The 15,654-nt window shown below is 38.2% G+C and overlaps 1 long non-coding RNA gene across 1 annotated transcript; it reads left to right on the plus strand.

The window, feature by feature from the left end:
* The first annotated feature begins 233 nt into the window (after positions 1-233).
* LOC101856604 lies at positions 234-2,635 on the plus strand. Its single transcript, XR_220914.2, has 3 exons — positions 234-1,103; positions 1,653-1,751; positions 2,265-2,635. It is a non-coding gene; the product is annotated as an uncharacterized LOC101856604 (long non-coding RNA).
* Positions 2,636-15,654: the final 13,019 nt, after the last annotated feature.

Raw genomic sequence — 15,654 nt, forward strand, 5'->3', positions numbered from 1 at the left:
GGTGAGTGGGGAGGCATTGGTAGATTGAGTCTTTTCAGGGGGAAGGGGGTGGCAGAAGGTAGAACTGGCTGGGAAGAGCTGCTTGCTGATTTTCAGCTTAAGTGCTGAAGTGACTTTTGTATACTGGATTGTTCTTTGCAGCTTGTTGGTGTTGCACTGTCAGAATTGTGTCAGTGGTGTTGTAAAATGTATACTCAGTGGAGCAAGCAAAAACTGCCAGTTGTTCCTTTGACCATCCTGTGGTAGGTGTGTGGATAGCCTATAAGATCACCTATTGAACTGGAAGACTGCAAATACAAAGTGATGAATGATGGGCAGCCTGAGAAGGTAATTGTTCTTGAAATATTATTTCTTGCAATTCTACTCACTGAATTATTAAGAAATTATGTAACATATTATTTATGTAATAACTAAAAGAACATTCATTATTGGGTGAGAAATTTTCATTTCTTTCTTCAACACGATTCTGGTGGGACGCATGTGGGGCTGGAGGACCGATGGATTGTGTACAGGACAGGAGTTCTGCCTGCAGGACCGGGAGACCGACGATAGGACCCATGGACCGTTTATAACGAGACTGTCAAGAATCGAGAAGTGATGAAAGATCAGCATCAGAAGGTATTTGTCTTTGATATGTCTTGCAACACTATTCACTGAGACTTAAGTTCCATTTCAGGACATTATTTAACTCATAATGATTATAAAATTAGAATACCCATCGATGAGGTAGTGTTCAACTTGAAAAGTCGGAAATCTACTCTCTAAGTGATCTAAATTGTGTTGATTTGTAAAAAACTCCCACTCTAAAAAACCCACCAAATTAAAGTAAACTCTTTTCATAAGCATTAATTTGTCTTATTGATCAGTACTAATCAAACAAAATTTCAAGATTGTTTGAAACTATTATTTGACACAGAGGATTTTTTTACGCAACATCACCAGGATTTTCCACAGGGCAGGAAGACCGTGCAGAGGTCCAGAGAACTGCCTGCAGGACTAGGGGATCAGACAGGACCGGAGGGTTGCCAACATGACTGTAGGACTGTCTATTTCGACTGTGTGTTGAAATATTAGAAGTGATGAATGATGATCAGTCTCAAAAGGTGATTATTCTTAAAAGATGTTTAGGAATACTTTTGACTGAGACATTAGTCTCCAATTAGGACATTATTGAAAGGGTCTTCGTCCTACAAATATTTCTGAGAGTTAAACATTAATTTCTTTATATAAATGTGGTTTAAGCAAAAACTGTTTTATGATATTAGTTGCTTCAGAATCTTTGACATGTTACTCAATGTGACCAGAACATTATAACATATGGCCTGGTGGCTCTTGCTTTGAATCATAAATGTGATTTTTTGCATTTTGACCTTTCTCAAAAACCTTCATTTGTCGAATTTGTAACCTACCTTTTACTACTTTTCTGCCAGTATAGGGAATGATTTTATCCTTTGAAACTAAATAAAACGAAATATATGTTAAAGGATTTTCTTTATCGGCACGGTATAATGAATGCTTTTATTCTGTGATACTAGATAATACACGAGATGTTGGAGGATTTTATTTGACACTTTGCTCAATCATTCAATCAATCTTTGACACATTGTACTCAGTCAATCAATCAATCTTTGACACATTGCTTTTTTCATCAGGACTGTCTCCAGCACCTGTTCATCGCCTTCAGGATCAGAAGATTGTCCATATCCACTTTATCGTGAAAAAAGATGTTGTAGAACGATCAGCCTCAAAAGGTATTTGTCTTTGAAAGATGTCTTGGCCTATTTAGACGTTTAAAAACAATTAGAATACCCAATGCTAGATCAACTTGAAAGTTTTATTTTCACCTTTAGGTTTCTCTCAAAACGACCACTGGACCTTTCTAAAGGTTCCTGAAAATAGACCTACAAATGTTGCTCGTAATTGACGTAATTCAAACGGAAACAATTGAATATGTTTGCCTTAGTGTCATTTGAAGGTTGTATTTATTTTTCAGCCTGTAATGGTCATGTCTTTCCTTTCACACCAGCATAGAAATACCGCAATTTTTAAATGATTAAAAGGTGGACACAATGTAGGGTTTTACCTTGAAGAGCAAAACTTCCTTTCTGTGTTACATGCTACAATTTGTTTTACTACTTTGCTCGTGTAAATAAAATGTGCTGCATTTAATCACGTATCAATAATTTAGAGGCTCCAACACGAAGGTGCTTAAACCTAAAATCTAATAATTCAAACTGATTTCACTTAAACAATTTTTTGTCCAGATTACTTTCACTCGTCGGACTTTTCGGTAAGAAGGCACTGGTGCTCTCAGTAAGTCTACCACAGAAGGTAGGTCATATAAACAGCTGGTAGTGTTTATTTGATCCAGCATCATTGAAACAGTAATGGCAGTGCAGCACCAACAAGCTGCAAAGAACAAGCCAGTATGCAAAATTCTCTTCCAACACTCAAGCTCAAAATCATTAGGCAGCTCTTCCCACCCAATTCTACTTCTGTCACCCCCTTCCCCCTTTAAAAGACCCCTATCTACACTGCACTGGCCCTGTAAGGATAGGTTGATAGGAAGCTAGGTGGACAGGCTAGGTTCAGAGTAGGATTTTGTAAATGGTATTGCCATGGCCATGGCGGGAGAGAGTTGAGGGGGCAGGGCAGGATTTTTTTTTTGGGGGGGGGGGGGGGGGTGGGGTTTGTTTGGGGGGAGTGAGTGAAGCGGCGGGGGTAGATTGAGTCTTTTCAGGGGGAAGGGGGTGGCAGAAGTAGAACTGGTTGGAAGGAGCTGCTTGCTGATGTTCAACTTAAGTGTTGAAGTGACTTTTGTGTACTGGATTGTTCTTTGCAGCTTGTTGGCGTTGTACTGTCAGAATTGTGTCAGTGGTGTTGTAAAATGTATACTCAGTGGATCAAACAAACACTGCCAGCTGTTCCTTTGGCTTTTGACCATCCTGTGGTAGGTGTTCTGATACCACCAGTAGAACAGGACAGCCTATAGGATCACCTATTGGACTGGAAGACCGCAAATACGAAGTGATGAATGATGGGCAGCCTGAGAAGGTAATTGTCTTTGGAATACTATTTTTTGCAATTCTACTCACTGGCTTAAGAAATTATATAACATATTATTTAAGTACAAACTAAAAGAACATTCATTGGTGCGTGAGAAAGTTTCATTTTTTCTTTCATCAATACGGTTGTGGAGGGCCCTGTAGACCGACGACAGGACTAATGGGCCGTTTATATCGAGACTGTCAAGAATCGAGAAGTGATGACTGATGATCAGCATCAGAAGGTATTTGTCTTTATGTCTTGCAACACTATTCACTGAGACTTAAGTTCCATATTAAGACATTATCTAACTCATAATGACTATAACATTAGAATACCCATCGATTTTACCACTAGACACATTTTAACCGAATGTCTAGACTTCGGAGAGACCCGAAGGAAATACTTCAAATGCAAAAAATTACAAGATACTTTTTCTGTCGTTGATCCCAACAGAATTTTGGATTTCATGAAGGCCATTGGCCTTTATGAGGGATTGTAGAGTAAAATTGAATTATTAAACTTTTAAATTTTATTTAGGAAAGTTGTGTTAGATTGAAAAAATATATTTACACCGAATTTTAAATATTTGAACATTTTAAAATCTACTGACCCGTACCCAGCCGTATAGTGAACTGCGAATAAAACTAACTTGTTTTTCGCGCGCTCATATGACCTTATGCAGTTGCGAGCACCGTAAAACCCCATACTAAACTAAACTATACCCATCGATGAGGTAGGGTTCGACTTGAAATGTCGGAAATCTATACCCAAAGGGATTTAAATTGTGTTGATGGGGTTGTAAAAATAGCTCCCACACTAAAAAATACAACACATTTAAAGTGAACCCCATTCATAAGCATTAGTTACTAGAATATATAGAAAATTTGCACGGGTGCAGAATCCAGTGCGTGTCGTATTTGTAACTTGCCTTTTATTACTTCTTCCCTGCCAGTATAGTGAGTGTTTTGTTTTTAACCCCTGAAACTAAATAAAACTATATCGATGTTGGAGGATTTTCTATGACACATTTCATCCCCAGGACTGCCTGCAGTACAACACCGGTGGATTGCCGACAGGATCAGAGGATTGTCCATATTGATTGTGTCGAGAAACAAGAAGCGTTGCATGATCAGCCTCAAAAGGTATTTGTCGTTGAAAGATGTCTTGGCCTATTTAGACTTATTAAAAAACGATAACCTATTATGCCTGAAAATTACGAATACTCATTGAAACTTGAAATTTTCCTGTTTGTTTCTCTCAAAAACTGCCCCTGGACATGTCTAATGGTTCCGAAATGTATACCTATGAATTGAACGTTTGCTTGTAATTGACGGAATTCAAACGGATGCAATTTACGTTGGTTTCAGGGTCCTTATCAACCTGTATTGTTCATGTATCTTACACACCAGTGTTGGGAACAGCAGTACGTAATGTTTACTTGATTAGAAGATGGACACAATGTGAAGTATAAACATCCTTGAAGATCAAAACTTCCTTTCAGTGTCACAAGCTACTTTTTTTTTTTTTTTACTGCTTTGCTCATTTTAATAGAAGTTACTGAATTAAATAGATCTAATCACGTATCAAATATTTTAGAAACTTCAACATGAACTCAAAATTACTTAGAAATGCAAACTGATTTAACGTTGAATTTCTTTCCCTCAGATCACTGCCACTCATCAGACTTTTGGTCTAGAAGACACTAGTGTTATCAGTAAGTCTACCACAAAAGGTCAAAGGACAAACAGCAGGCAGTGTTTGTTTGATCCGCCGAGTTAACATTTTACAGCACCATTGACCCAGCAATGGCAACTCAGCACCAAGAAGGTATAAGGAACAAGCCAATATGCCAAATTCACTCCAACACCAGTAGGCAGCTCTTCCGATCCAATTCTGCTTCTGACATCCCCTCCCTCCTATAAAGATAGGTTGATAGGAAGTTAGGTCGATAAGCTAGGTTCAGAGTAGGGTTTTGTAGATAGTATTGCCATGGCCATGGCGGGAGGCAGGGTAGCATTTTTTTCGGGGTTGTGGGGTGGCAGGGGTAGATTGAGTCTTTCCAAAAAAGAAGGGGGTGGAAGGAGTAGAACTGGCTTGGAAGAGCTGCTTGCTGATTTTCATCTTAAGTGTTGAAGTGATTTTTGTATACTGGATGGTTCCTTGCAGCTTGTTGGTGTTGCACTGTCAGAATTGTGTCAGTGGGGCAGCTGTTCTTGTGGCCTTTGACCTTCCTGTGATCGGGGTTCTGATATCACCAGTAGGACAGGACAGCCAGTTGGACCACCTATTGGACTGGAAGACCGTAAATAGTGATGAATAATGGATAGTCTGAGAAGGTAATTATATTTGAAATGTGTCTTGTGCTCTACTCCTGATTGTAAAACATTTAACTTATGTTTTCTATAAAGTAAACAAATCATTGGTGGATCCGACAGTTAAAAAAAAAATTAGATGTTTCTCAAAAACTGCCCCTTGCCATTTATAAGTCCTGAAATTATACTTAAGAATTGTACGTTTGTTATGATTAATGTGAATCAAATCAAAACAGTACCGTAACATTGCTATCTAGAGTTTCGTTGTCTTTTGTTAAAGACAATTTTGAGCATTTGCACTTATGGTTCTGGCTTTAAATATTTTTGCATTTAAGTTTATCTAAAATACCTGTACTTGTCATATTATTAGCAATCCTCCTTAAACTTCGCTGTAACACCTATATAATGAATACTTTCTGTTGAACTGTAAATATCTCAGAGGATTTTCTTTGACGCGTTGTCATTACTAGGACCTCCTACTAACCTGGAAGATTATCTTGAGGACCAGAGGATCGTCAGCAAGACTGAGAAATGCCTGCAGGACTGGAGGACCATTTGCAGGAGCAGAGTGCCACGTGTTCACACGGGAGTGGGCGCTATAGAAATGATCTACATTATTATTATTATTATTATTATTATTATTATTATTATTATTATTATTATCATTATTATTATTATTATTATTATTATTATTATTATTATTATTATTATTATTATTAGTATTATTAGTATTAGTATTATTAGTATTATTAGTATTATTAGTATTATTAGTATTATTAGTATTATTAGTATTATTAGTATTATTAGTATTATAATTCTGACTTAGTTCCAACTCCACGTCGTTGACCCTTCAGAACCCAAGTATTGACTTAGCCCCAAACCCACTTTATTGACCCTTTAGAACCCATATATTTTGACTTAGTTCCTACAACACATCATTAGCCCTTTAAAAGTTGTATCTTGACTATGCTCCAACCCCATATTGTTGACCCTTTAGAACTTGTATCTTGACTTAGTTCCAACCCCACGTTGTTGACCCTTTAGAACTCATGTATCGACTTTGCTCCAACCCCAAGTTATTCACCCTTTAGAACCCATTTAAAATTGCAATATTATGTCATATTTGTCAATAACAAAGCTCCCTCCTATCTTACTGATTTCATCTAGATTTATGTTCCACCTAGATTACTAAGATAAGGCGATCAGTATCTTTTAATATTTCCTAGAAAAAGAGGTAAAAACTGAAAGGTTGTTAGCCCACCTTGCTTCTTCAATTTGGAATTCTCTTCCCCAACTATTGAAACATAGAACATCTGAGTCTAAATTTAAAATATCTTTAAAGACATATCATTTTTTGTCAGTAGATTCATGTTCAGTACAATGTTATGTAAATGACTATGTATCCATTTATGTATTTTACGAATTGCATTATGTATATTATCTTATATACATGTATTTGTATGTACTCATTTCGTAACCATGTGTAGGCGTGCGCTTGTGATAAGCAAGTAGATGTGTGTGTGTGTGTGTGTGTGTGTGTGTGTGTGTGTGTGTGTCTGTGTGTGTGTGTGTGAGTGAGTGAGTGAGTGTGTGTGAGTGTTTGTGAGTGTGTGTGAGTGTGTGTGTGTGGGGGGGGGGGGGGCGTGCACATGTGTGTGTCTGTGTGTGTGTGTGTGTGTGTGTGTGTGTGTGTGTGTGTGTGTGTGTGTGTGTGTGTGTGTGTTCGAACATGCATTTATGTAAAGCGCCTAGAGCTGTGTTCACATGTGAGTGGGTGCTAAAGAAATGATCTACATTATTATTATTATTATTATTATTATTATTATTATTATTATTATTATTATTATCATTATTCTGACTTAGCTCCAACCCCACTTTGTTGACCCTTCAGAACGTGTATCTTGACTTAGCTCCAAGCCCACGTTATAAGCCCTTTAAAAGTTGTATCTTGACTTAGCTCCAACCCCACGTTGTTGACCCTTTAGTACCCATGTATTGACTTAGCTCCAACCCCACGTTGTTGACCCTTTAGTACCCATGTATTGACTTAGCTCCAACCCCACGTTGTTGACCCTTTAGTACCCATGTATTGACGTAGCTCCAACCCCACGTTGTTGACCCTTTAGTACCCATGTATTGACTTAGCTCCAACCCCACGTTGTTGACCCTTTAGTACCCATGTATTGACTTAGCTCCAACCCCACGTTGTTGACCCTTTAGTACCCATGTATTGACTTAGCTATAAACCCCCTGTTATTGACCCTTTAGAAATCATATATTTTGACGAAGTTCCAACCCCACATTGTTGACCCTCTAGAACTTGTATCTTGACGTAGTTCCAACCCCATATTGTTGAACCTTTGGAACCCATGTATTGACTTGGTTCCAAAACCACATTATTGACCCTTTAGAACCCATATATTTTGACTTAGTTCCGACCCCTCGTTATTGACCCTTTAGAACCTGTGTTTTGACTTAGCTCTTACCCCACGTTGTTGTCTCTGGAGAACTCGAATTTTGATTTAGCCCCAACCCCATGTTATTAACCTTTTGGAACTTTCATATTGACTTTGCTCCAACCCCACGTTGTTGACCCTTTAGAGCCTGTATCTTGACTTAGCTCCAACCTTACGTTGGTGACTCTGTAGAACTCATATCTTGAATTAGTTCTAACCCCATCTTCACTTAGCACCAATCCCACGTTGTTGACCTATTCGAACTTGTACCGTGACTTAACTCCAACCCCTTGTTATTGACCTTTTAGAACGCGTATCTTGATTTTGCTCCAACCCCATCGTGACTTAGATTTGATCTCATGTTGACTCTTTAGAACTTGTATCTTGACTGAACTCCAACCCCACGTTGTTGACCCTTTGAAACTAATATAAAATATATGTATACACACACTGAACTGCCACTATGTTTTCTGTCTGCCTAAAAATAGTTCAAGAATTCGAAAAACTGAATTTTTGTAATATTTGAACGTCATAATCATTTTTGTGTGCTTTTCCTTTGAACTGCAGAGGAACTTTCAGAATTCTTTGTACAAATTAAAACTGCGCAAAATCTCCTTTTGTACATCAAGCTGAAATGAAATATGTATATATTTAATAAAAGTATAGTGTGGAATCTATCTTACTGGTCTTCTTTTTGTTGTACGTTTTATTGGTACGGTGTTCATGTTTATTCTCTTTTCCTCGCGGGTGCTCGCTGGGCTCTGCTTGAGGGTCCTTCTTTTCTTTCTCACTGCTATTTCTGTCTGCTACCTGTCTTACTTTTCATCTGCTCTAAAAAGGCCATTGTATTTCAAAGTGCTTCATGCTTCTCTTACCAAGGGAAAGTCATATTTTCATTGTCATCATCATCATCATCAGTATTTACTACTGGTGGGTTTTTTCCAGCTATTCCTTGTTGGCTATTTCTTGGCTAATTGTCCATTTGTTTGTGCATGTTGTACTTAGTTGTCATATTTATGGGTTCTTCTTCACCTTGTGCTTTCTTTACTCATGCTCTCATGCTAAAATAAGTATCTTTGCCATGACAAACAGAGGATTTGAGTTTGGTTCTGAATGGGAAGGATTTTTTTTCTTTTTACAAATCTTGTACATATATCCCTGTTCGCCAACAGAAAAAAGCAACAATTTTAGTCCTCTTGTGCGGTCAAAAATTCGTGTTGCAACTTATCCTTAAATATCTCTTTAACGGGTGAATCAATGTCATCCATACTTTGCATAGCAGTCTGTATGAATTTGTCTTAAGTAAATCATATTTTTCTAGAACAATTGGGGCTAGATTAAAAATCTTTTCTTCATAAATTTATATAAAATACTAATAAATCTGTCACGCGTAAAATGGTATTGTGTACAGCACTTCTCGCTTCTCACACACATTTTGATTACGCATGTGGCCTACGTCAGAGCTAATCAAAGATAATTTTTACTTGCAAAACTTGTTACAAGAGTTCACATTTTTGCGCTAATGGCTTTCAAAACATGCGTTCAATAAGTATAATGTCCCGGTTAGAAAAACCTGACTGGCTTGCTATTTAAAGGTATATTGCCCCGGCTGTAAACATTTAAAAATCTGTAGAAACCACCTACTTGGATTTTATAAATTAATATTTATTTAGGATTTTCTAGAATACAGTTTGCAGGTGTTTACAAAAATGTTTATCTGTTAAGACAAATTGATAAAAGTCACTGTGCAAAAATTGGAGAACCTATGTTCAATAGTTGAGGAGATATTTGAAAATAAGTCAGACTACGAATTTTTGACCGCACTATAGTTGGTGGTATGGTTAACCAAAATCTTCGTCAAATCTTCCCAATGGACTTCCGGGGTCAAATTTAATGTGTTTACAAAGCGTGTGCGTAGTAGGGCGTTTTCTTTAATAATGAACAATGGAATCAGAGTCAATTCAAGGAATGACAAACTGATAGAGAGTGCTGTGTTCAGCACATTTGATGAGTTTATACTTGTTTGTACGATACAAATCAAGCTTCCTAAATTTTGAAGAGGTACAAGCATTTTTATTTAGATTATAGGCCTTCCACAAAGTTTTAGCATAGTTCTAAATCAAAGTTCGGACTTAGAATATGGCCATTTTTCAAAACAATGTTAAATAATATACTGAACGCCATTAAAAACGCAACGTTTTCAAAAAGTTATTAAAAAGCCAAATACAGGGAGATAAAAAAACACCTTTACAACTTTTTTCGTAATTATTTTCCTCCACACTCAAACTTTCGTCTTCAAGTTTGAACACAATATTCCTTATTCAAAAGGAATTTGACTAATATTCATTTGAGATGATTCCGCTAAATAACTCTGCAGTATAATGCGCATTAACCCCCCCCCCCCATTTTTGTCCCCTTTTATTACACTACGCCCCAATACACATTACCACAAAATGTTGTAACAATTGCGTCATACTGCAAACTACAGCAGTCTAACACTAACAGGCCAACGGAAGTTTGCAAACATTATTTTTCAAGTTCTTTTTGTTTATCCAAATCAAGGTTCAGTTTAATAAAGAGCAGAGAGTCTTTTGCATTGAACATTTCCTCTCCAGAAAATCACCATCCCTGACATTTTGTAAGTTCCGCACAAGGTACGGGAAGAATGCTAAAGTGCCATCAAGGCCTTTTTTGATGTTATCGGTAAAAAAGTTCCATCAGTTTGGGTGTATAGAATATTAAAACCAAAATACTCCCGAAAAGCGACCGCTTCAGGTCGAACGCGCACCATTCGAACCCCTCTAATCTAATGAGAATCTGTCCGCAGACGATGCCTGCAGCTAGGACTTTCATACACATCGACAGTCCGTATTCTTAAAGTACATCTTAACTTACGCCCATATTATATACATGTTAGGCAAACGCTTTGCGAGACTGACCGGGGGCAGAGGATGGCAATGTGTCGATGGTTCCTCGACTGCCTTTGAGAACGCGAGAGTTTCTTAGATGACATCTGGTTCAGTGACGAAGCGCATTTTAAACTTTCGGGATATGCAAACTCAAAAAATGCTGTCTATTGGGCATACCACCCACCTCCCTACTGTTTCCAGAAGCCACTCCATGCTGAAAGGTGTACATGAGGGTCGCTTTAAGCACTGATGGTTTGGTCGGTCCATTTTTTTTGTTGAAGATGCAGACGGACATGTTGCAACTGTGAACACAGACCGATATATCTAGGTCCTGAAGAAATTCTGGACAGATCTGGGGATTCACCGGCACTTGGATCGTCAAGACCAGTGGTTCATGCAGGATGGGGTCAATCCAAACGTTTCTGTCAGATCAATAAAATGACCTGCTGACCACTTTGAAGATCATGGGGTCAGTTGCAGAAGTGAACACATTTGGGCTCCACATTCTCATGACCTGAATTCTCTAGACTTTTTCTTGTGGAGCTATCTGAAGAACAGGATATTTCAAAACCAGTTTGAAAACATTGAAACTATGAAACAAGCAATCCGTGATGAAATGAGAAACATCCCACGAGAACTGTGTTTGACCGTCATCAAGCATTTCAAACGCGTGTTAAAAGACATTTGGAGTCTTTATGAGGACATGCAGAGCATTTGTTTAAGAAATTCCAGAACAAAAATGTTAGTTCTTTAACTCCCTAAGAGAAGTCGAATATTGTTTAATGTCACAAGGTTAGGACAATTAAATGTTATAGAGAAAAAGAAGACAAAAATCAAATCAATCGTCTCTTGACTTTCCTTGCAAGAGTGTCTTTTTTAAAAATTGGCGCATTTTGCGTTTATGGGTGTCTTTCTCTTTGTACTTTTTCCTTTCGGAAAATAAGTTTCTTCTGTATGAATTTTAAATCAAACAAATTCTTTTTGAATGAAGTTTATCTGATTCCAATTTCATCTTTCTAGAACAACATTTACGCGAGATATTTAGAAAAAAAAAGTTGTAAAGTTTTTTAGATCACCCTGTATTTTATGCTCTGATCGACACAATTTTTGGAGACACAAGTGAGCAGTTGTTAGTCCACACACCCATTCACGATTTTTGCTAATGAGTTCTTGACGTCACAATACAGTAAACTATGCTTTAGTAAAATGTGTTTATTATTTGCTATATTATAGAAGAATACAAAATCATTTACCTGGAAGACGACCGTAGCTCATTACAAACAAAAGTTCTAACTTTTGTTCGATAATTTGTTTAAAAAAACATTCTTTAATGACAAGACTACTCAACTTAGCGAGGCTGGTAGCAACTTTCACTTCCGCTTTGTTCATGGTGGAAAATCTGCCTGAGAAGCAGCAATAGGGCTAAAATGCAGTGCTTGTATTGTTCTCGACATATACACTTGAAATGTCCGGGATGGGCAAAGAAAAGGACAGTCTTGAGTGACCAGCACAAAGAAAGAACCAGAATCTCTCCGTCATCCAACACGACACTCCTGCCCTTACACTGCCCATTTAACAAACAACACAGTTTTTAGAAGATCATAACATGAATGTCATGGACTGGCCAGTGTACGTACCCGACAAGTCTCGAACAGCGCACGTTTGGGATACTGAACCACTAAGTGTGTGCCGATTTGCGAATCTGCAGCTATTGGAAGATCGCACTGCCGCGAAAGTGGGACAGAATTTCTCAACGAAACATTGAAAATGTGATAAAATCCATATGAAGAAGTGTTTTGGTCTGTTTAAATGGTAAATATAGCCATACAATTTACTAAGGGTAAGATATCTTATTTGAGCTTCGATTCGTGTGTATCTGCAAATTTGTCTTAAGGGGGTAAGCCAAGAGGAGTACAATGTATCGAAATAATTTAAGTGTGTTATCAAAGTGGTTCACATTTATTAGAAATTGAATAAACTTCAAAAAACACTTCCTTTAATCTATATTCATTTGATACAAACGTGTTCAGACAACGCACACGTTGGGTTTTAAATGGCGTTCAGTATATTTAAGAAAATAAAACAACAAAGCAAAACAAGCTGCAAGGAAAGGTCATTCTATGTAGAAAAGCATTAAACTGCAAAAGTAAAATAATTTCCTATGTTGACCCTTTCCTTTGACATACGCACAAATGGCGTGCAAACAATAATTTCAATAGAGATCTTTCCCCGGAAAGAGAGGTACACGTAAACCGGAAGCTAGTCTACGTCATTCGGTACAAACTGCAAAACACGATTAGTAGTTGTTTGTATATAGTAGCCCAAAAGCTAGTTGTCTAATTAAAACTGAGAAAGGTTCCACGTGTTTTTGACACATTTGTTAACAACAGTCCATTCAAGACTGCCACTTAAGGGAGGATAACAATGTAAGGATTTTAATCGGTGAGCCCTCCCTACAGGAATAAAGAAAAACCGCTATCTGAATTTGCAAAGTAGTCCCCTAGCGCTGCTTCCTCGGGACCCCTAGCCTTACTTTGTACACTGGGGGATTGCAAAGAAACACACACGCGCCCTAAGTAGTCGGTGGTGAAACCAACCTCTCGTCGCCTAGTGACGTAGCCCATCACGCGCTAATCGTCAAAGCGGGCCCGCCACGGCCTAGGACAAACGCCCAAAGAAGGATTGCAATGTCTTGGTAGTAGACATTATTTGGTAATACTAATGCCAGGCCTCCTACTAGATTTAGATTTAAACTAGATCTAGACCTAAACTAGATCTAAGCGTAGATATCATAGACACAGACTGCAATTTTTTTAAATTGAAGAAGTGTAGACCTACCGTGTAGTGTAGTCTACAGTCTATGACATAAGTACTACTAGATCTAGAATCTAGATCTAGATAGATCCTAGATCAATAAACCTGTCGATATAAATGATAAATTCGCCTTAAATAAAGTGTTTGGCTGTAGATCTAGACTCTCCCACCATACTAATTAACTTAACTAGGTCTAGATATTTATCAGTAGGATCTAGATCTACAATGTAATTCTGTGAGAACTATTACTATTACAATATTGTTGTCTACGTCAATTCTATACTGGATCAACAAACCTTTCGACATTCACTTTTCATTAAAAAAAAAGAAACTGTGGGTGGCTCTATCATATTCATTAACTATTTCAAACAGAACATCGTGCCAAAAACCTCGCCAACAGTCAAATCAGACGTCTTATTGTCATTTTGTCACGGGAGGAAATTTGCATTTTGTTGATGTCTGATGATTGTTTGTTGACCTCGATCCCAAGGTCAAAGATTGTTTCTTTACAGCCCCCCAGTGCACAAAACAGCGTTAGGGGACTGCACAGTCTCCGAGTAAGCAGCACTAGGGGACTGCACAGTCCCCCAGTGGGTAACACAAGGGACCCTAGCAACTTCCATCTGAATTACCTCGATTTCACCGAAACCACGCGCTCGGAAGGCCGCGAGTCAGCTTACGTGCCGTGTTCATATTTTCTAATTATACGTTTGCAATAGCACTATAAACACACAAGCGCACACACACACATACACACACATGCACACACAAATACACACATACACGTACACAAACATACACACACATGAACTTAGACCGCCTCGGTGGCCTCTTGATAAGGAGTCCACCTTGGGAAATCTAGAGGACCCCCCCCCCCACTAAAACACAATAAAAACGAACTTTTAAAGTCAATCGAAGTGTGACACTGAAAGATCAACAGCCCATAACTGAGCTAGCTGGACACACCTACGCAGTCAGCTGTTTACGTAAACAAGCTTGAAGTGGGCCAGGAGTCACCTTTCTTACCCCTTTTAATCAACCTGAGCCCTCAGCCGTTCATAATGACGCTAAGTTGTTTATATTTCAACCCTTGTTGCTCGAAAAGGGGCCTAAATATAAAAATAGGGGTGAATGAAGGACGCTGAAGCAATGTGGCTATGAGGTAATGGTTCTATAAATAATCCCACAGCTACACACCAGCAGTCCAAATGCTCGAAAGGGTTTGAGGCCCAAATTCCTTTAACTTTAACGTGTCACCCAAGCTCACAACAAACCACATATATACATCTCCAAAATAAATCAAAATAAAATATTTATAGTCGATTATAGTTGTTTATTTTGATCTTAAATGAAGCAGAAGACATCAAACTTGCAATAGATCCAAAAAAACAAACATTTCATGGAAAGTCACTTTTTAGCCTTTCGAACCTTGTAGCTCCAAATAGCACATTGCGTCTTACGACTGATTATGACCGGGGCAGACAGATATATGCAGTATTATTTTGTTTAAAGAGTGGTGTAAGCCATAATTCAATTCAAAGAGCGTCTTACTGCACCTAGTTACACCATTCGAACTTTGGTCGATTTTCCCAATTTTACGCTCAGTTGAGGACGAACACAAATAACCCTACATATAAAACTGATTTAGAAGTCGATCACGAGTTACACTGACTCATAACTCACCAGACGGTCAAAGTCTAGGGTGACTAACTAGCATCTGCTTGTGTTAAGGTGCTTTTCCCTTACCACCCAACAGACATAGGGCAGATCTGTTCGATTCCAATGACACGAAGATTTGTGTCGAGTACTTGCCTCCTTCTTTCTGCAAGGACATGATTTAGGCCTACAACTCTGGCTGATTAGACGAAGCCGTCCTCCAAAAGAATTCTCATTATGTTCTTGGTGATAACACTCATACAGCCGTACCTCATTTTTAAAATGTAGGTGTTTTACGGATCATTTAAGAGGAGAAATTTGTCCTTGTCTGACAGGGAAAAACAGAACTGAGAAAGATACAACTTCCCAACAGAGAGATTGAGATACCCGATAACAATTCTGTCTACGCGGGAATCGACTTCAGGTCTTATGTGCGGAGCGTCTGTTGTGTAGCGGTTA

Source organism: Aplysia californica, unplaced genomic scaffold, assembly GCF_000002075.1.
Source record: "Aplysia californica isolate F4 #8 unplaced genomic scaffold, AplCal3.0 scaffold00601, whole genome shotgun sequence".
Classification (NCBI taxonomy): domain Eukaryota; kingdom Metazoa; phylum Mollusca; class Gastropoda; order Aplysiida; family Aplysiidae; genus Aplysia; species Aplysia californica.